The 22833-nt window shown below is 48.3% G+C and overlaps 1 protein-coding gene across 2 annotated transcripts in view; it reads right to left on the bottom strand.

Annotated features, from left to right (window-relative positions):
- Positions 1–13302, bottom strand: part of ST3GAL2 (ST3 beta-galactoside alpha-2,3-sialyltransferase 2) — a 49228-nt gene extending 35926 nt beyond the window's left edge. Inside the window, exon 1 of one of the 2 annotated variants that reach the window (XM_040443091.1) lies at positions 13076–13302. The gene's annotated coding sequence lies outside the window, so the exon portion shown is untranslated. Of the gene's footprint in view, positions 1–9016; positions 9158–13075 lie in introns of those variants that run through there. The other variant, XM_040443092.1, reaches the window with a different exon arrangement.
- Positions 13303–22833: the final 9531 nt, after the last annotated feature.

Below are 22833 nucleotides of genomic sequence, written 5' to 3'. Positions count from 1 at the left end.
GCACCCCTACCCCGTCTCCCTGTTTTTCCCTGTGTCACTTCAGGAGGCAGAAAGCAAGTGGCCAGTAAACTGGAGAGCCCAGCTCTGGACTGCGCCATGCCCAACAATTGCTGTCATTTCTCCCTTGCTCTGCCTGAGCAATCTTCTTTACTGAGGAGTTGATACTATGCTGTGACTGACTCAGGCAGGGCCCCCGGGATACAGAACATCTCTAAGGTTGCTGGGTAATACACTTCATCACCTCTGGAAAGTAGCAATATCAGCTGGTACCTTACACTGCCTCTGATGCTCACTCCCAGGTAAGTGGAGTCAGGGGTGTGGGAGCAAGGCACCCTCCCCAGTCCTATTATCCAGAAGTGACTCATCCCCCTGGATCTGGTTAAGATGATATCCATCATGATAAGCATTAATGATGTCAACTTCAGGGGATGTGGAAGGGAGGAATGCACAGATCAGGGTCCAATACAATGGTCCCCAGGGAGCAGTCTCTATTGTCTGGCTTATTATGTATTTTGTCGTTATACAGGGATGCACTAGTTTAGGACTGAAGCTATGCAAGGTTGATCCGGGGGCTATGAATAGGGGGTCCCAGGGCCTGCTTTCAAGCCCTTTGCCTTCTTTGGTGAGACTGGGGCATCCCCACCCCAACATGTGCCTATGAGTTAACATTTGACAGTGAACTCTGGACTAAATTCAGAGGACCTCAATTCCAGAACTGGCTCTGCTGTTAGACAGTTGGGTCTTTGGGCAGATCATATCTCTCTGGGCCCCAGGTCCTCCATCTGTAAAATGAGCATGATAATGCCTGCCCTACTTGCCCATGATAGTCCCTGCCAAGATGAAATAAGCGAGGACCGTAAGCTGCACGATGTACCTGAGGTACCATGGAGTTTCAGCCTCACCGAGAGGAGAGAGGCAGGGACAAGAGTAGACACTGTGGCTAAGCCTAAGGGAACAAGGAGGTGTGAGCCAGGCTGGGTGACCACTTAGAACGTGGCCCCAGGCAGAAACAGGCTGACAGGGGGCCTCCAGGAGGCGAGCATGAGGCGCAGACCAAGCACGCTAGTCAGTTTGGGCTGGCAGACAGTCAGGAGGGAAGAATTAACTTGCTATCCACAAATATATGAAGGGCAGGAGGAAAGATGTACGATAAGATGGTCAGATAAGATGGTCAGATAAGATGGTCAGGTAAGATGGTCAGAGAAGATGGTCAGAATGAAAGAGGAATTCAGTCCCAAACTCAGAAGAGCCCCACTGCACTCTCTGAGCCCTTAGGAGTTGGTGAGAATTGCCCTCAAGCTCTTCAGACCTCCAGCATTTTGTTAATACATCATTCACGCTTTAGAACTCCCCTGAAGCCCCTCATGGGGACAGCCTTCCCTCTCTGGATCAGAGACTCAGGGACGTGACCCACCGGAGGCAAGAAGCCTGTGCCAGAATGAACATAAAGGCTCCTGTAAGTTGGAGGCTCAAAGCCCAGCGCTCTTTCTACAACACGTTGTTGCTGGCTCTGCCAAGCTGGGTCAAATACCTATTCCCTCACAAACTGGAGGTAGAAGTCAAAACTGTGCTATTTATCTATCTCTTCCTGAAACTGGCACCACAGTCCTGGGTGTTCTCTTCCAAGGGAGAAGACAGAGGGGCACAACTGTCCCCAGTAGGAAACAACCCAACATAATCCAGAAAGCACCACAGCCCTAGAGCTACATCCTTATCCAGGCCCCACCAGGAAACAATACGGAGGATGGTGAACACCCAGGAAGCCACAAGGACAGACGAAGGCAGCACCAGGGCGGAAGCCTGAGAGTTGGGCCAATGCCTCCTCTGTTTACTGGGACCAGTTTGATGCAACAGTGAGGGTCTTCCTCTTGTCAACAGACCCCTGCGTAACACTATCCACCATGCAGATGGCCCTGGGCCACCACGAAGAAGGGACCTTTGGCCATAACCTGCCTATGCCTGCTCTTTGACCTGCGGTCCAAGGGATGAATCACTCCTTGTGGCTAGGCAGTTGAAACAGTGAGAAAACACCTAAAAAAACCCCACTTCAACACTAGAAAGAGCCCCAGTCTACGTCAGATGAGCTGGGTTCTTTCACCTTTTTTTTTTTTTAATTAAAAAAAAATGTTTATTTATTTTTGAGAGAGACAGAGACAGAATGTGACTGGGTTAGGGGCAGAGAGAGAGGGAGACACAGGATCCAAAGCAGGCTCCAGGCTCCGAGCTGTCAGCACAGAACCTGATGCGGGGCTCAAACCCACGAGCTGAGAGATCATGACCTGAGCTGAAGTCAGACACGCAACCGACTGAGCCACCCAGGCACCCCTGGGTTCTTCCACCTTCTACTTTGAAGGCAGTGGGCAAATTTCTCAACTTCTACTTCCTGGTCTATAAATGGAATGGTTCGATGATTTGAAATTCCATTCTACATTTTATTTTTTTATTATTTTTAATGTTTATTTATTTTTGAGAGAGAGAGACAGACAGAGCATGAGAGGGAAGGGTAGAAAGGGAGGGAGACACAGAATCCAAAGCAGGCTCCAGGCTCTGAGCTGTCAGCACAGAGCCCAACACGGGGAACTCAAACCGTGAGATCATGACCTGAGCTGAAGTTGGACGCTTAACCGACTGAGCCACCCAGGCGCCCCCCCATTCTACATTTTAGCATTTAGTTCTTAACAAGGAAAATTAATAAATGGCAATAAATCCTTATCAGTTGTCCACAGTGGTGTTTCTGACATGTAAGTCAGGCATAGAACTACTGCAAGATCTCCCTGAGTCCAAACGCACACCGTGCACTGTCAGCTGCCTCAACATGTGGAGTCTCTGTCGTGGATGACAACCCTACTTTCCTTTGGGGAACCACCTCTCTTCAAATTTCCATTTCTGTGCCCTGTAACCCAGGCCTGGCCAACGAGAGCATGAAATGCATTCAGTCACCATAGTGGGGGTAGGGCCGGCCCTGCTGGCAGGCCAATGGGAACTGAGAGTGGCGTCATCACACACAGTGGTGGCACGGTCACACAGTGAGATGGATGTTGGTTGAGCCCCACCTCCCATCTTCCCTGCATGTGGCCAGCCACACCCTCCTCAGCTATGAGTCAACCTGAGGCTGGATGAGTTGGATTTTTGGCCTTTGTAATTGAAGAAGTCCAACGATACAATCTTGCACACTTGTATAGCCAACTCCCATTTCACTTAAAGGAATTTTTAGAAAGCCACTTACTATATAACTTGCCATGTGACGCAGAAGGACTGCCCTGAACCTGTCCCTAAAATCCCGTCCCCGATAGGTCAATCTAGCTGAGAGGCCACACAAACAGAAACGGTCCTGGGATTCCCCAGCAGTGGCCCAGTTCTGGCCAGGACCCTAGTCCTTCTCCAGCCAGAGACACTGTCCAGATAAGCTGATGGTGAGGGAAGCTCTGACACGCATGGCCTTCCTGGATGGTCCGGAGTCAGCACTGTCCACTGCCAGAGTCCTTCAATCATATGGAAGACTCAGCAGGGGAGGGTGTCATGCCTTTTGCTGCCTGGAAAGGCCCTGAACCAACTGAATCAGGCAGGAGAAGAGAATAGAGACCCTGGCTATGGGATACAATGGGAAGTCAGGACCCTTGATCCCATTCCTCGTCTGACAATGGATTTGGGGGGATCCCCTTCCAAACCTGTTTCTCAACCTGTTAAGGGTCACATCTGGCATTTCAAATGTTGCCAAACTTCCCCCTGAATTCTAGACCCATCTATTTCCTTCATTTCTGGATGTCACCCCTTGATGATATGCCTTAGAGGTGCCCCAAAATACCTCAAACTCAACCTGCCCCAAACCAAACTCATGTATGCTCTAAGCTCCCAAACCTGGTCCTCTTTCTGTGTTCCCAGTTTCTGGGAAAGGGACATAATCCATCCAACCCTGAAACCTAGAAGCCATCTGTGCCCTCCTTTCCTTCAATCTCCCTCAGTCAACCTCATACCAAGTCCACCTGATTTTTACCACCTAAATCTCTCATCTTTCTACTTTTCTATGTGTCTATCACTATCACACTATCCAGGGCACTGTCAACCTTCACCTACAGTAGCCCCCTGACTGTTAAAGCCCCACACCTACTAGAAACCCTCCTATGCATTGTCCACAGGGGAGCCAAAATGATCTTCACAAATGCAAATCCCATCAGATCCCCATCTCTGAATCCTTCTAGCAAAAGAGCCAGGCCTTCCCAAACACCAGAGCTGGCTGGGTGAATGGCAAGGTAATCCTCAGACCAAAATGGACCAGGCAGATCCAGAAGATGATGCTTAGTCCAAAGCCCTGGCCCCACCTTAGGGTGGCTTCCCACCCTGGGGTCAGGCTCAGAATTGGCTCCGTGTTGCCCGGATTGACCCCTCCCCCAGTGCAAGCCTCATCTGACCACAGATGGAAACAGGAGCTGGCGGCCAGGCAGGGGAAACCCAGCTGGGCTGAAGCCAGAGACTGTATTTCAGGAAGGAAAGGAGATAGACCAAGAGCAGTGCCACAATAGACTGTCAGTATCTGTGGGGCCGGCTGAGAGAAGGCAGCTGTCGGGAGTATAAAACTCAAGGAGTCTATCTCTTCCCTCTTATCAGACTGACCCTTGGCAGCCTCACAGCCTGTGGAGAACAAACAGTCATTAACAACTCCACCCACACTTCCTGCAAACACAATCCTTGTGTGACCAGCCAGTCCTACAAGAAAGCCTGTTCCTTCCTGCACCAAGGTGGGTCTTCGAGCCCATTTCTTGGACAGACCCCTCCATCCTGGCCCTCCTTCTTGGGCAATTATCCCAAAAACCTTATGCTCTGTCCAAACTGGTCTCCTCAAGGAACCTAGTTGTGCCCTGCCCTTTCAGTTCAGGCCTTCGCATCCTGGCGAGTATGGGCTTTTCCTCACTGCCCTCCCCCACCTCGTTCCAGACCTGCCCTGTATCCATGCCACTGATGTGCCCCTTCCTGTGATCAGCCTGTGATCTCACCTCCCACCCTGGCTGTGGGGGGAAAAAAAGAAAAAAAAAAAAAAAAACACAAAACCCTGGCTAGAGCACAGCCCAGGGCATAAGAGGGTAGCATAAGAGAATTGGGAGCAGAAAGAAACAGGAACCTATAAACAGTCACTCTGGGGCCACTCTGGCCAGTATAGGAAGAGAGGAATGTGATGAGAGACCAGATGGGTTTTTCTGCCTGAATTCAGGACAGAATTAAAGTACAGGTTAGGAGATGAGGATGAGAACAATAGGAGGCCTGAGGACAGATGTCCCGGCTCTAAGAGCCCAATTGTCGAGAGATGCCCCAGCAGGCTGGCTGCTGTTTAGTCCATCCAAGCAGGTTAGAAGAAAAGTCAAACTGATTCCCATAAGGGTCTGGACCATATAGTGGCATCCTGGGCCCCCAGCATTGCCTCCCCCCTGAGGACATGGTGTTCCTCTGTTGGGTCTACCAGATGGTTTGAGAGCAAGTCCTTGAGTAGGTCTTTAAATTCTGTATTTGGACTCTGAGGCCTCAGGAGAGGCAGGGACTTGCCCAGGGTCACACAGCATCAAACCCCCTGTGGGTAGGTAAGGCAGCAAGAACCCTGTATGTGTGCAACCAGACTGGGCCCTGGGCTGTGAAAATCATGGAGGGGGTCCCCTGACCAAACAAGCTGCTTCCCCTTTAGAAAAGCTAAGTCGGCCCTGCCCTGAAGCTCTGCCGTCCTCAGCCAGCTCAGGCCTCCATGTTGGCCTCACTGGCTGCCAACAGTGAAGGCCTGACTGCTCTCTGTTTTGCACAGGATGAAGAGCAGGGGAGGCGCACAGGTCCCGGGTAGGTAGAAATTACCAGGATAGGTGGCTCGAGTGGAAGAAGACACCTTTCAAAATACCTCACCCAGGTTTGAAAGGAGGTGAGGTGTCTTCTGTGTTATGTACAAAAAATGCCACTTGAGAGATCAAAATTCACATTCATCCTACAAGTTTGTCCACTGCTGCTTTTAGGGTCAAGTGTGAATTACTCTTCAAGCACTGAGGAAGTGCCTTCATCAGGCAGCTGCCACTTCGGCCTTTGGCTGAACCTTCTTGATGTAAATTGTTTACTCCCCATTTCATAGCATCTTCCTGCCTAAGGAAGGCCTTGACTCCTCTCCACTAGAAGAACCTGAACAGGCCCCCCATTCCTCTCCTCTTCCCCTTCACTCTTTCCTGTGGTACCTAGGCTCTCTTCCTAAGCGATGCCAGAGGCCCCAAGAACCCAGAGGCTAAACAGGCATCAGTCCAGGGAAACACCAAGCCCTCTGGGACAGGACAGGACAGAGAGATGGCCAACCCCTGGAAAATCCCTCACGGCCCGCCAACCCCAGACTCACATGGCTCTCTAGAGAACCCAAGAAAGACAGGAACCAGGAGCAGCTCAGGGGCTCTCTCCCTTCTCCTGCCTTGCCGGCATAGCCTCAGTCCCTTTGGCTGCTGTTTTATTTGCATAGCCAAAGGACTCAGCACAGGCCCACAGAGACTTTCATTTCCTCCTAACTCTGGTTCTAGTTCACCATTAGCATCAAAGGATTGGTATTTTGTCTTTAACTGAACTTGGGTGGGAATGAGGGTTGGAGGGAACTCCATTTATGGGTCAGGGGAGATTCAAAGTTCTCCTAATGTCCCTTTCAACCCAAAGAAAGCCTGCAAAGAAGGAAGGAGGGAATAGGGGAGGAGCTGTGGGGGTGACAGGAGAGAGGAGGGGGCATCTCCAGCCCATCCCCCAATTCCCCCACCTGTGTCTCTTCCTACAATCCACCTCTCACCCTCCCCTCTTCACTATTTCTCCAAATTCCCTTTAGCCACACAAATAAATAACTTGTTGATTTTTCCTCACCAGAGCAGCTCCCCCTAGACCAATTAGCTATTTGCATTCATTAGTGATTTTCTTCCTCAGAAGGCTACTGATCTGTTCAGGCTGGGAGGTTGTTGCCTACTGGTGGTGCTAGGACTTTGCAGCAGAAGGATTCCAGAAAGGGCAGAGCAGGATAAGGTCCCTAGGTCATGCCACAACACCCCAGGGTCCCCTGCCCTCTCTCAAGCCCTGCAAGGCTGCTCTTTCGGAAGCAGGAAGGGCCTCACCCATGAAATGCACAGAAGTGGGGCTACTTTTTTGTGTCCTTCTGGTATGTTTCCTATCCTGATTCTACAGAAGAAGACAAGGAGAGAAGAGAGACCCTAATGGGCAAAGACAATAATTCAGGAAGAGATGAAAAACAAAGGACTACAGGACAGAGAACAAAGCCCCTCAGGGCAGGAGACTCACTGGCTCTGGCTCCCCTCCCACCTCAGCAGCCCGTAAAGGGCTTTCCCTCCCTGGGCTTCCTCTCTTGCAGAGTCACATTCCCCTTGAAGGAAAAAGCTGAGTTGAAAATGCTTTTAACACTCGATTCCAAAACTATTTGTTTTGTTTTAACACTACTATACACAAATAAAAATTTAGCATTGATATCAAAATTACAATTATATTTTTCTCTAAATTTCCCTTGTCCTTGGTTCACCTTATTGTACATGATACTATGCGCTACGTTTATAGATTGCAAAATATCACATATATTTGAATGCCAACAGCTGGAGCTGAGGGGAACAGTCCTCCTCACTCCAGAAAGATGACCTTCTCTCTGAGAATCTGTGGGGATAAAGTACCCTCTGGCATAGCTCCTCCTGCCCCCCACCCCAGAGAAGACCCTGATCTCTCCTTCCTATTCCTGTAAGAAAAAATTTCCCCAGTTGTCAGCTAGAAAGTTGGGGGGGGGGCCCAAAGCCCAGCCTATGCCCTGGAGCCTTAGAGGAGATCTGCAATGGCAACATGAAGGCTCCACTGACAATATGCTGTAATTACAATAATGATTTATAAATCAGCACCAAGAAATCCTCTAGAATGGCTGGTTACGGACACACACAGGCATCCCTGGTGAGCAAAGGACAACAGGAGGAAAAGCCTGCTCTCCCCAGATAACAAGTTCAGACCCTCCCCTTCAGAAATGTCACTCGGAGATGTCTGCCCTAATAGCAAGGACTTACTGTTACCAAGCACCCTGAGAAGAAAAGAAGCAAAACCTGAAAACCCAGGTCCCCAGAGATGTGAGGTAGGCCCTTGAGTTAGTAAGGGCTCAGGTGTGCGAAACATGGGGCAGGGAACTGAGAGTAGGAAAGGGGAAGGAAGGAGAAGCCCATACTGGGCTCATGTACGCAGAGAGAAGAGACCCAGGCGTGCTCAGCCTGCGCCATGGAGCCCCAGCTGCTTTCAGGAGGTGCAGGGCTTCTGTGGCTTTAGGGCCCCACCTCCTCAGGGCTGAGGCCCCAAATTTCAGGAAACGTTGAATCAGGAGTAATGAGCTCACCAGGGTTCCAGACATGCCATCAGCATCCTCTGTGCAGCTCCTCCAAAGTAAGGCCACATCATCTTCTCCTGCAAACTCTTCCTCCTCCTGACCATTCTGTGTCTGCTAAAGGGACCGACCTCATCACCCAGGTACTGAAATGTCCAACTCCAGCCAATCAAGTGGCTGTTCCACAAGACGAGATCTACTTTCACAATCTCTCTAGAATCAGTCTCTTCTTTTCCATTCTTACTGCCAAATTCCAGCTTTCATTATGTCTCACCTGGACCCTATCTACTTAGTTTTCCATTTCCTCCCTCCCTTCTTTTCTTGTCCCCTTATGACCCACTATATCCTGTTGCCAGTCTGCCCCTTGCCTGCTCAGACACTTGTCAGAACTAAGTGTGCCATGTGCTAGCTGCCAATCCAGGTCCTCATCTAGTGGCTTTCTGGACTGATCTCCTGTAGTGTCCATTTCCTCTTCTTCTGGGGACTTTAACTTTTGGACACAGTCTGGGTGTGGGGGGGTGGGCAGGATTGCCTACCATGCCACCAGCCCTCCCTGCCAGGCTGGGCCAACCAGCCATTTCCTCCCTGGGATGTGAATCCCAAATTGTGGTGACAAAATTACTGAGTACGGTTGCAGCAGATTTATCCTGGCAACAGTGGTACCTTGAAGTCAGCTGGCCTTTGGTTCCTGCTGTACCACTCCGAGACCCTGGAGGGGACATGGGTGTTGAGTCATCTCTGATTCCAGGAGTCCCTACAATCTTCTAAGGAAGTCCTTTCCTGCCAAAGTCAGCCAAGTTGTTGCTTGTAACCAAACAGGATTTTCTTAGTGCTTTTTGACATACCTTTCCTATGTTCCAGCCAAATGGGAAAACTCCCTATATATAAGTGCCATTACAGCCTCCCTCTGGACCTGTTGGCCTGCACACCTCTCCATCCCACAGGCAATGCTGGAGTTCCACTTGCCTGCTCAGGGCCCATCTTCTGAACCTTCTACAGGGATGGCTTCTGCTTCCTGTAAACCAACAAGCCACTAGCTGCTCCTTCTGCCTTCAACTGTAGACGACACTGGTGTACTTGGCTTAGCCCCTTCGAGAGGACAGTGACTTACTTGGTCCTTATGTCCTCCACAACACCCAGAATGGTTTTAGGTTCAGTAAAATTCACCAGACTCTGGGGGCAGATAACCCAAAGGACAATTAGAGGCTTACTGGGCAAAGCAGACAACGAGTGACAAAGAATGTAGGGTGTGCCATCAGAAAGACCCGAGTTTGAATTCCAGATCCTACACTTAAGAGATGTTTGAGTTTGGGCAAGTCTGGTAAGTTCCACAAGTCTCAGTTCTTCATCTACAAGGTAGGTACCATGAGGCCAAACTTGCAATGTTGCTGTGAACATTTGACAAGCTAACATGTGAGAGCATCTAGCACCATGCCTGGCTAGTAGCTAAGCACACAGGAAACTCCAGCCATCATTCCAGCTATTAGTAGCTGGTTTAGTGAAGCTCTATCAGAGGGCTGGAGTCAGGAGTCCTAGGGCTTGTTGGGTGACCCACAGTGCACCTCTCTCTTCCACTGTAACCTCACTTGGATCTGGATTGGCCCTATAAACCTCCTGAAAAACAACAGGAGGAAAATGCTTCACAAAGTAAAATCATAATGTAAGGGATTCCTCTTTTCCAAATTTCAGAGATTCCCAGGTGTCCTGTCAAGTGCATGGCCATGACAGGACTCCAACTGGCAGATACTCCAAGCTGCTCAGTCTGAGAGGCAGAGTCAGGGAAAATGACGGTGTGGTTCAGCGTCTGCTTTCTCATGTGCACACAGCCATCCCTTTCCCAAAGCCTCGGTTCCTAAATGTCCTGCTTTTGTAGGGCCTTCCTTCAAATAACCATGGGGTGGTGTCCGCTCCGTGGTTACAGCAGGACTGGGAGCCCGGGCACCACAAGTCACCCTACCATTAACCTAGCCAACACTAGGCAGTAGGAGAACGAAAGGAAAGGCTAACTCAGTGCAGCAGCCAGAACACACCCGGGTTGGGAAGCAAGGTGGAATGAAGTGCCTCTTAAGATTTGCATCTGCCTGGGGCACCTGGGTGGCGCAGTCGGTTAAGCGTCCGACTTCAGCCAGGTCACGATCTCGCGGTCCGTGAGTTCGAGCCCCGCGTCGGGCTCTGGGCTGATGGCTCAGAGCCTGGAGCCTGTTTCCGATTCTGTGTCTCCCTCTCTCTCTGCCCCTCGCCCGTTTATGCTCTGTCTCTCTCTGTCCCAAAAATAAATAAACGTTAAAAAAAAAAAAAGATTTGCATCTGCCTGTATTAATCTCCCAAGCAACTGTAATAGCCCAAACCAGTGATTCTCAAAGCGTTATCCCTAAGGAGCTGAGCAGAAATGCAAATTCTAGGCCCCACCCAGAATGACTGAATCAGAAAACTCTGGGAGTGGGGCCCAGCAATCTGTGTCTTAAACAGCTCTCTAGGGGGTTCTGATGCCTGCTCCACCATGAGGAATCTTGCCTTAAACCTTTAACCACAAGACCCTCCGCTTTAACTCAAACATTTGCTGAACACACATTTGAAGACCTTGCACAGTCTAATGGGGGCCCAAATCAAATACACAAGGCAGGATGTGGCATAAAAGAAGTCAAAGGAATCACTTTCCACTCCTCTTCCCAGACTCCTACCCTTCAGACCTTCTCTTGCCATGACTGGGGAAAAGAGAACACAAGTTTTGGAAGCCCATCCCCAATGCTGCTATTTCGGACACCTCAATCACAGGTAGCTTTCTTAAGAAGAGTAATCCTCACCCTGAGGCATATCTCAGGTCCAGAAGCTTGGCATGTGGGGAAATGCTCCCACAAAGCCACGACCAGTGGTTCTTAGGGGCTTGGAAATTGGCCCCATTGGGGGGTTTGGGCTCAGAAAGTTCCTAGAGGGCCATGAACAAGCCACAGCACATCACAACAATGCATTCCTGGGCAGAGCCACTCACACAGGCCCCTGGCAAGCTTGCACACGAGTGTACAGATGCAGACATAAACACACACACACACACACACACACACACACACACACACACACAGTTGGCCCCTTGGCCTCCCTTCCTCTAATCTCAAGTTACAAGGTTAAAGGCTTCCTATTCACAGCCAAAGGGGAGGGATTAAAGGGGGGTGCTGGAGCATCGAACCATCTGGTTCAGATAAAGATTGCTCATTCAGGACCCCAGCAAAGTCCCAGAGCCTCCTGAGCCTTCCTGATGGCTCAAAGACTTTCCTCCCTCCCCCTACTTCCCACAGAGAAACCAAGGGGTGATCCAAAGGCAAATTTGCCAAAGAAAGACTAGAAAACAAAAAACTAAATTAGGCATGTCTGTGCCACCTCTCTGAGCCCTAGTTCCCTCTTCCCTTCAGATCCTGAACACCACGACTAAACTTGAGATCACCGCCTACAGACACTGTGCCTTCCTCCACAAAGAGCTCAGGGCACCTAGCAGGCATCCTTCCTTGAACCAGCAACCCCCTCCAAAGTTAGCAGCAGATTCGAGATAAGTTTTAGGGGTGTGGTCTCCCGGATTCCTCTTATGCCACCAAGGTAAGAGGTTTCCTCCATCTCAGAGGGACTTCAGAGCCCCAGGCATAATAAGAGGGAGGGATGACCCACCAGCTTCTAGACAAAGCTGGGAGTGTGAGTTACTGGCTAGAAAGGACTGTTTCCCAGAGACTCCAGAATGCCCTGAACCCCCCTCAGTGGCTTTGGCTGGAAGAGGCTGCCAGTCCTTTTCTGCCACCACCACCCCCCCTCCCAATACCTTAGACTCTGTTCTTCAGTGCTTTACGCAGCTGTAAAGCAAGAGGCAAGATGGGAGATGGATGCAGTTGGCAAGAAATAGAAATTGAAAGGCTAACTTGAAAAAACAAGCCATTGGGTGGGTGACTGTCTACAAGCAGAGAGGGCCCAAAGTGGGATTTGGAAAGGAGAAGGGGGTTAACAGAAGTGGTAGAAAGCTAAAGGGTAACCTAAAGTGAGCTTAGCCCAGAGCTGCAGCAGGGGGCTGGGAAGTTTGGTCCAGTTACAGAGGAATGGCTGGAGGAAAAAAAAAAATGACTTCCATTCCAAGGCATGGGCTCGGGCCAGCCCCCGAAAGGGCTGGAGCATGGTCTTGGCCAAGTTCCTGGTTTATGTCATGCCTCAGTTTCTCCAAAGTGGGAAGGAGGTCAGCTGTTAGATCTTATCGGAAAGAACTGGGCCATTGGGGGTGGCTAGGGGGCAGTGCCAAGTAGGGGAAAGAGGAGAGAGGTGCTGATGATGCAAAGACAGCCTGTGGCTAAGAGGTGCGGGGCAGGGGTCTCCAGATAGCGCAGAGGCCGGGAGCGCGCGGGGGGTTGGGGGTACGAAGTAGCCAATGGACAGTAAGTCAGGACTGGGGCAGGGAGCGCTTCCCAGAGCTGGGGCTGGGGGCTGCCACCATGGAGTGGAACAGTCGCGCCTCAAAGGCTGGGAGCGGCTTGAGGTGCAGAAGCAGAAGGCGGGGATGGGGATTGAGGCCAAGACAAGCGGACCCCCGTCCCCATGGGGGAACCCAGAGCTCCGACCCCGGAGAAGTTGCCGGGGTGGACCGGGCCGGTCTGGGCCGCTGGGCCAAGCCAGCTGCCCGCGCGGAAGGGGTTCGGGCAGCAAGGGGCCCGGGGCACCCGCATCCCGCCCGCCCTCATCCCGCCCGCGCACCTCAATCAGCGCCGGGCGCAGCGCGGGCCATGCTCGCCGCTCCTGCCGCCGCCTCCGCCCGTGCAGAAAGCCGCCGCCGCTGGCGGCGTCCGGACCCGTTAGCTCCGCGGCTCCCTCGTCTGTCCGCAGCGGGCCAGTCCCGCCCTTGCCGGCTCTGCCCTCCCGGAGCGAGCCGCCGCCGCCGCCGCCTCAGTCCGGCCCCTCCCCCCACCCCAGCCCGGCTTGAAGGGAAGGGTGGGGGAAGGGGGCAGCTGCCCCCTCCCCACTCACATCCTCCCCGTCTCTCCCCTCCCTCCTCCACCCGCACGCGCGTGGGCATGCTGGGATATGGAGTGCAGCCGGCGCTGAGCCGCTAGGGGTGCCCCACATCCAGGACTACAGCTCCCAGAAGATAGCGTGCGAGCCTTAGGGATTGTGGGCTTTGTAGTTCGACTGGAACCCGGAGGGGGGGGCGTCTACCGCGTAGGAGGTGGGGTCAGGGGGGGATGGGAAATCTCCATTCCCAGAAGGCTGGGCTCCCCGCGTTTGAAACGGAGGATGTGGGGGTCTGCGGTGCCTCGCGCCTAGGTTGAATACCTGGATCCCCAGGGAGGCGCCAACTGTAGCCCAGGATGCCTCTCAGACGCGGCTGTGGCCAGCTGAGGCCGAGCCCGGCTGAAGGGGAAGCCTCCAGGCCACCGAACAGCGCCTCGGGTACCGTTCCCACTCGCGCTCCCAAAGAGCTATGACCTGAGACCAGCTTGGCTTCGTGCCCGGGCTCTGCAAGCCGGAGCTGCGGTGGGGCCTCTGCGCCCAGGCCGGAGGAGAAGGGACTCCAGGAGCTGCGTGGGCGTGGGGTTTTCCCCACCCGGGAAAAGGGAGCCGAGTGACTGTGGGTTTCGCGGAGCGCTCGCACGCTGGGGCATCTCATCCCAGTCGTACTCTTTTTTGTCAGATGCTCTTAGCTCCCTACTTTTTAGGGTAAGGTGCGCACATTTTAAAGATTTTTTTCCATGTCTTCTCTTATCAAGTCTTTTCCCCAACTTCCAAACCTAACTCAGATCCGTCCTGAAGCTCCAGGTCGACTGCGGTTTCACCTCCTCTGGCAGAGCAGAAGGCTGTAGGTCAGTGGTTCTCAAACTTTGGCGTGTATTAGATTCTCCCGAGAGCTTGTTCACATACAGGGGGCTCCCACTCGCAGTTTGTTTCATTAACTCTAGGGTGGACCTGGGAATTTGTATTTCTAAGAACGTTCCAGGTAATGTTGATGTTGCTGTTCTGGGGAACCACTTTGAGAACCGCTACTGTTGTTTGTTCGCTGGACTTCTGGCATTGTCCTTCAAGGATGGGCCTGCTGTGGAATATTGGCCTCTGAAGAGCCAGACCATAGGAAGGCAGAGTCCTAGTGCAGTTTAACATAGTAATCCTCTTTTTAATTGTAATAAATAAACAAACCAATTCATCCAGTAAAGAAAAATACAGTGTGGGCCATCTGACTGAAAGGTGTTCCAGACCTTAGCCCTTGTCGTTTGCTCTAAAGCTGGGAAGGTTTTCAGTTGCCAAAGTGGCAGCTGAGGTGCACCTGGTGCTACCTCCCCCTCCCGCTCCCCCATGGATGTAAGCCAAGGGGCATGATCTCAATCCCAGAGGACACTCTAGAATCCATGGCCTCTGGGTGGGCTATGACCTAAAACAGGCCCCGAGAGTGAGAGGTGGGGAGGTGGGTTCCTGACCCATCAGGTAGACTCTCCTTACCACCTGCTGTCCTGCGGTTCTGGGAACTACAAAACTCTGGAGACAAAACTTGATGTCCATCACCTTCAGACATGATCCTAGACTCTTCCAGCTGTTAGGTGACAATGATTTGCTGCTTGACCAAACTTTGGCCAGACTAGTCTGAGCTCTCTTTTCCGTTAGGCCTCAACCTTGGCCTATAAAAACTACACTCTCAACACAAATTATTTCATCCATCCCCCTTCCCCCACATTAAAGACTTAAATGCAATTAACGGTTTCGAACGGCTCAAAGCCACATCCCTAGGAGGACCCTAGCCCCTTTAAAGTACCTGTCAGAGAAAGCTTAAGGCTACCGAAAGAATTTACTGTTTGTGCTAGCCATTCCCTGATGATTGGTGACTACTCCTACTTAAGCATTTACTAAAAAGGGCTTGCAACTGTGATTTCTTCCTCTGTCCCTTTGAGATGTATATGTATCTCCTAGAGCTCTGGTGTGCCTTTCCCAAAGACCTGAAAGCCATTCCTTTGAAATGTAATCATCAGGAAGGATAAGGCCTCGGTCTCCCAGTCTCTGTGGGAGGATAGAATCCTAACTTCGATAATTGTCAGCTAACAGGCACAGCTGGCCTAAGCATTTACACTGACCAACCCTTTGTAATTTTTCACTTCCCTGACTCTACTGAGCCCCTGCTCACCTCCCTCTATACTCCCTCATTCTCTCTTTAAAATACCCTGTCACCTCTACAAATCCAAACTGAGTTCAGTTCACACTGGACTTTTTTCCTTATTGCAGTAGTATATTCTTGGTTGAAATCTGTCCTTACCACTTTAACTAGTGTCTGGCTTTGTTTATCTTTGACAAAGGGGGTTTGTACTCAGTCCTCAGGGCCCAGGCTCCAGGCTTCTGCCTATGCACCAAGAACCAAAGGGTGAGTTATTCCTAGGTCCTTGGGTAAGTAGCCACGTAGCCACCAGAGGCATTGGACTTTGACTAAAGTTAATTCTGGAATGCTTTCCTGTTTCCTTTAGATTTGTGTCCCCTACACAGACTACGTAATCCACAAGCAACCTCTGCACCCCAGTCAAGTGCAATAGAAACATTCCCTTACATGCAGAAGGTAAGTGAAGGTTTTTGAGTTTACATCGATCTCCCAAATGTCTGTTAGCAGATTATTCAGGGAGAATTAAGATGCCCTTTCATGGGCAGGACAGAAAGACCCTCTCTAAGCCTCAGCTCCAGCAGGAACCCTCACTGTCACCCTTTACCACCTCCCAATTAGATGTCAAAATAGTTCACCCATTTCCCCTTCCTGGTTCTGCTTTCCCATCCCCTCCACCAATCCAAATTCTGCCTGACTGTCCAAAGTCTACCTTGAGCCTTCCTTACTCCAGAAGGTTCTCCCCAACTGCCTCAGTGTGGCATTTGGATTTGAATCATTTACTGAAAAGCCTAGCTTTGCTGGTGAACTATCCAGTGCAAGAGAGGCAGTAAAACAGGTATTCGGGAGTTGGAAAGTGGCAGATAAAAGCACAGGGCTTTGGAGGCAGACAGCTACTAATAGCAAGGTGCAAAGAGGAGCTGGCTCCCTCACTCCCTGGGTTTCTGTTTGGGGGACAGAAGCTTAAAGTTGGAGCGGTCTGACAGCTCTCACCCCTCATGCTGTGTGTGACTCGGAGCAAGTTACACAATTCTTTCATCTGTAAAATGGGAATAATAATAATGAAAAGACCTTATTTTGTAGATTTGTTGTAAAGATTGAATGAAAAATACTATGATCTTAGATAGGAAGACTATCCAAAATAAATCAAGTTAATCTGTAAATTCAATGTGATTCCATTACCAATATCAGCAGGTTTTTTTGTTTGTTTGTTAATTTTTAGAGGTGGGAGAGAAAAGTAGATACACTGATTTTTAAAAATTATTTGGGAGGCACCTGATTTCAGCTCAGGTCATGATATCGTGCTTCTTGAGATCAGCCCTGTGTCCACTTCTGCACTGACAGCAGGGAGCCTGCCTGGGATTCTCTCTCTCTCCCTCTTTCTATGCCCTTTCCCCACGTTCTCCCTCAAAATAAATAAACAAACATGAAAAAAGAGAGAGAGAGAGAGACCTCATTTAATAGTATATACTGAAATAATATTTATGGAATGATAAGATGTCTGGGGTTTGCTTCAAAATAATCCAGGGTTGGGTGCAAGTATAGATACAAGGTTTACTGAATTGATCATCGTTGGAGTGGGGAATGATTGTTACTTGGGGTTCATTATAACAGCTTTTTCTACTTTTGCCTGTGTTTGAAGCTTTCCACAATACAATGGTTTAAAAATTTTTTAGTCAGATCTCTGCCATATGTCTAGCTAAAAACCACCACCACCACCAAAAAGTGAGTTAATAGAAAATGGGAGATGGGAACGCAAACTGGTGCAGCCACTCTGGAAAACAGTACGGAGGTTCCTCAAAAAACTAAAAAATAGAACTACCCTACGACCCAGCAATTGCATTACTAGGCATTTATCCACGGGATACAGGTGTGCTGTTTCGAAGGGACACATGCACCCCCATGTTTATAGCAGCACTATCCACAATAGCCAAAGTATGGAAAGAGCCCAAATGTCCATCGATGGATGAATGGATAAAGAAGATGTGGTGTATATATACAATCGAGATTACTAGGCAATCAAAAAGAATGAAATTTTGCCATTTGCAACTACGTGGATGGAACTGGAGGGTATTATGCTAAGTGAAATTAGTCAGTCAGAGAAAGACAAAAATCGTATGACTTCACTCATAGGAGGACTTTAAGAGACAAAACAGATGAACATAAGGGAAGGGAAACAAAAATAATATAAAAACAGGGAGGGGGACAAAACAGAAGAGACTCATAAATATGGAGAACAAACTGAGGGTTGCTGGAGGGGTTGTGGGAGGGGGGATGGGCTAAATGGGTAAGGGGCACTAAGGAATCTCCTCCTGAAACCCTTGTTGCACTATATGCTAACTAATTTGGGTGTAAATTAAAAAAAAAAACAACAAATTAAAAAAAAGAAAAAAGAAAATGGGAGATATTTTTGCAATTTATTTTTTATTGTTATTGTTATCTTTTTATTCTAGAGTGTGAGTAGGAGAGGGGCAGAGGGAGAGAGAATCTCAAGCAGGCTCCACGCTCAGCTCTGAGCTTGATGCAGGGCTCAACCCCATGACCCTGAAATCATGACCTGAGCTGAAATCAAGAGTTGGACACTCAACTGACTGAGCCCACCCTGGTGCCCCCATTTTTGCAATGTATTTTAAAAGGTGAGGAGCTAATACAAAATGCTTTTGTAAATCAGTAAGAAGACCAAGTAATCACTAGGAAATGTAAAAATTACATAAAAAGAGAGTTCACAATAAAATAGAAAACAATGGCTCTGACATGAAAAGATGCAGAGCTTTATTTTCTAAAAAATCGTGGAAAACTATACATGAGATTTACCACCTTAACCATTTTAAGCATACAGTTCAGTAGCGTTAAGTAAATTCACATTACTGTGCGCCCATCACCACCATCCATCCACAGAGCTCTTTTCATCGTGCAAAACTGAAAAGTTCTATACCCATTAAACAATGACTCCTCACATTCTCCCCTCCCCCCAGCTCCTGACAACCACCATTCGACTTTCCGTCTCTATAAATTCGACTATGAAGTCATATCAGCATGAGGACAGTATTTGTCCTTTTATGTCTGGCTTGTTTCACTTAGCATAATGTCTTCAATGTTCATCCACATTGTAGCATGTGTCAGGACTTCCTTCCTTTTTTAGGCTGAATAACATTCTGTTGTATGTATGTACCACATTTGATCTATTTATTTGTCGTTTGACACTTGGATTGCTTCTATCTTTTGGCTCTTGCAAATAAAGCCACTATGAACACAGGTGTACAAGTTTGTGTTTAAGTCCCTGTTTTCAATCCTTTTAGGTATATACCCAGAAGTGGAATTGCTGTATCATATGACAATTTTGTTTTTAATTTTTTGAGGACCCATCATAACATTTGCCATAATGGCTGTACCATTTTACATTCCCACAGCAGTGACAAAGGTTTCAATCTTTCCACATCCTCACTAATCATTATTTTCTCAGAGCTTCACTCTTAGTAAAAGAAATGCAAATTAAAACCACACTGAAATATCATTTTTCACCTATCAGATTGGCAAAGACCAAAAAGCTTGATAACTATCTTGGCAAGAGTGTGGGGAACAGGATTCTTATACACTGTCAGTGTGACGGGATATTGGTTCATCCTGGAAGAAGAGTGACTTGGTAATATCTTCATATTATACGTGCACACACCGTTTGACCTCTCAGTTTTTTTTATTAAAAAAAATTTTTTTTAATGTTTATTTTTGAGAGAGACAGAATGCGAGTGGGTTAGGGGCAGAGAGAAAGGGAGACACATAATCCAAAGCAGGCTCCAGTCTCCAAGTGGCCAGCACAGAGTCCGACGCAGGGCTCAAACCCACGAGCTGTGAGATCATGACCTGGGCCAAAGTTGGACGCTTAACCGACTGAGCCACCCAAGCACCCCTTGACCTTGCAGTTTCTAAGAAAGTGTCCTATTTACACATTTTCTTGGTTACAACATTACTACAACATTTGTTACAACGTTGTAAGAGCAAATATTAAAAATGATTGGCACCTATATGTTGGGGCACCTGGGTGGCTCTGTTGGACGAGGATCCCACTCTTGATTTCAGCTCAGGTCATGATCACAGGGTTGTGGGATCCAGCCCTGAGTCAGGTTCAGTGCTGAGCGTGGACCCTGCTTAAGATTCTCTCTCTGTGGGTGCCTGGGTGGCTAAGTCAGTTAAGTGTCTGACTTCGGGTCAAGTTGTGATCTCAAGGTTTGTTAATTTGAGCCCCAAGTTGGGCTCTCTGTTGTCAGCATGGAGCCTGCTTTGGATCCTCTGTCCCCCTCTCTCTTTGCCCGTCCCCTATGCTTGTTCTCTGTCCCTCTCTCTGTCCCTCTCTTTCTCAAAAATTAAAAAAGAAGATCTAGAAGTTGATGATCCAAATTAAAGACTAAAATGAATAGATTGAAGCAGCTTCAGTTGATAGTGTCTTTTGTTATTACTTCAATGGATAACAAACTACTGGAGAGCAGCGGACTGGCTTTTGTAGGTCAAAACAGACCTTCAAGAAATATTGATTACATTAATGAAATTATTTTTTAGTCTCTGGCAGAACTGAATTGGCAGGCCACTCGGAGAGGTTAAGTGGCTCGTCCAAGGTCATTCTTATATAATATATATTACCTATTCCTTGTGTGCAAAGCACAGTGGAGAGCACTGTGAAATTGAAAAATTGGACCCCACCTTATAAAAGCTTGAGATTTAGTAAAGCATTCTGGCAGACACCATTAAAAATATCAAGATGGTGTGTGTGTGCGTGTGCACGTGTTTAAAGACTTTATTTTTGAGTAATCTCTAACTCAACATGGGGCTCAGACTCACAACCCTGAGATCAAGAGTTACATGCTCTACTGACTGATCCAGCCAGGTGCCCCCAAAATATCAAGGGTTTTTTTTTTTTATGGTCCTTTCAATTTTATCAATAGAGACCATTGTTCTGATGGATAAATTAAGGCACAGATCAAAGAAGCAGTTTCTCAAAAGCCATATGAAGAAACAGAAAGGTGCTGCTGACTATAACAGAGGTCATCCTCACATTTGTGGCCCATCCTTAGTGTTGTAGGGGATTCATTTAGGGGAAGCATTTCTCATCAATGTTCCATGCACTGCATCAGCCTTCTCAAACGTGTCCATGTCCTGTGAGATGCTCCTCTATGAAAGGATTCCATAACCTGTGTGTGAAATGTTTTAGACATCAGTCTTAAGGTTCCCCATGCAAATAGGTACTTTTTCCCTACCTTTGAATTGAGGTGAAAATCAGATCACATAAAATTAACCATTTAATTTTTTAATTTTTATTCTACTATTTTTTTTGGAGGGGGCACCTGGAAATTAACCATTTTAAAGCATACAGTGCAGTGTATTTAGTACATTCACAATGTTTTGTAACCAGTACTTCTATCTAGTTCCAAAACATTTTCATTATCCCAAAAGAAAATCTCGTACCCATGAAGCAATCATTCCTCATGCTCCCTCCCCTTAACCCCTGGCAACCACTGTTTTCTGTCTCTATGGATTCATTATTCTAAATATGTCATATAAATGTGGGGCGCCTGGGTGGTTCAGTCGGTTAAGTGTCTGACTTCAGCTCAGGTCACGATCTTGCAGTTTGTGAGTTCAGGCTCCACGCTGGGCTCTCTGCTGTCAGTGCAGAGCTCGCTTTGGATCCTCTGTCTCCCTCTCTCTCTCTGCCCCTACCCCATTCATGCTCTCCCTCTCTCTCAAAAATAAATAAACACTAAAAAAAACCATATTTCATGTAAATGGAATCATACAAAATACGGTCATTTGTGTCTCACTTTTTTCACTGAGCATAATGTTTTCAAGATTCATCCATGTTATAGCATGTATTAGCATTTCATTCTTTTTATGACTGAATAATATTCCATTGTACAGATATACTATATGTGGTTTATCCAGTATATTGGTTTTTATAGTGTAAGAAGAAAATAAACTTGTCTATCTTTGTTTAATGGCTCCACCCACCCCCTCTGCAGCAACACTTGCTAACATCTTATAGAAGCACTCTTGGGAAAATACTGCACAAGATATTTGCTAATGGCAATGGTCAGGCTTTGGGGAAGAGGATCCACCTAATGATGAAGTACAGTTAATAGCTCTCCAGAAGGGGTTCGCTGTTTATCAAGCCTGTGTTTTAGTTTTTAAAAACCATACCAGCTGTTTCATTTTCTGCTTAGAAGACTCAGCAGAAGAGTTTAAGTTCTCCTCTCCATTTTCTTCACCTCATTCCCATCTCTTCACCAGTTGTCCTGTAGTAAATGCTGCTGGTTAAGTGCCTTTACAGGGACGGTGCACCCATTCTCCACTAATGACCCACAGCTTCACCTTTCTCCTGAGACTCAGTCCACTTGAGCTGCCTCATCCAGGCATGCCAGGGAAATTATGATCCTCCTTTCCCCACCTCCCAGTGGCCGACAGCCTACGAATGACTGATGTGGGGTACAAAGTCCAGCTCACTTGCTTCTGAGAGGGATAAACCTTGTGGTGCATTTTACGCCTCAGAGCTCACTGTAGGATCAGACTGAGGCTAGACATCTTTGCTTGATTTCTTCTCCTTCTCTCTCCTGCTGGCTGTATCCTTGTCCTAATAAATCATTTGCACAAGAATCCCTGTCTCAGGCTCTGCACCTAGGTCCCCAACTTAAGCTATTACTGTGGGTAGTCCTGGCTCCCAGAGCGACTTCCTGCTACCAGCAGCAGGCATACATCTTCATCTAGAGCCCTGCAGATTGTACCTCCTCCAAGAAGCCCTCCTGGACCTGGGCTCTCACTCTCTGGCAGCATGTTTATTTAATAAGGAAATTGGATGCCTACTCTAGCCAGATACTGTGCTAACCATTTTGTATATATTAGCACACAATCCTCTTAACAAATTGATTAGGTAAATACCATTGTGCTCTTACAGATGAAGAAACTGAGGTTCAGATGAGGCTCAGAGAGGTTGAATGTCTTGTTCACATAGTTAGAAAGTAATGGGAGCTAGGGAGGATTTGTCTGATTTCACACCCTTGTATTTAACTGCTATACTCTACCCTGTATTATAGCATCAGAACTTTTTTTTTATAGGTCTACCCCAGACAGTGGGACTACGTACAGAGCAGAGAGCTACATGTTGTTATGTCTATTACTGACACATTGCACTGAGGGCTACATCTTATTAAAAATGTTCCTTGAGTATCGTTGCTACTCAGCCCAAGGGATTCTACAGTAACTTTGGAGCTTCCCCTTCATCATGCCTGCCCTAGGAGGTAGGGTGAAACCCTTTGCCTCTGAGCTCCTTGGGGCACATTGTTTTCCTTGAGCCCCTGCCAAAGCTGCAGTTGTAGGCATCCCTGCCTTCCACTCCACTGCA

This window comes from Herpailurus yagouaroundi, unplaced genomic scaffold (genome assembly GCF_014898765.1).
Source record: "Herpailurus yagouaroundi ecotype Mexico unplaced genomic scaffold, PumYag 190, whole genome shotgun sequence".
NCBI classification, from domain to species: domain Eukaryota; kingdom Metazoa; phylum Chordata; class Mammalia; order Carnivora; family Felidae; genus Herpailurus; species Herpailurus yagouaroundi.
The sequence above is the reverse complement of the archived record's forward strand: the minus strand, read 5'-3'. Positions and strand labels throughout refer to the sequence as shown.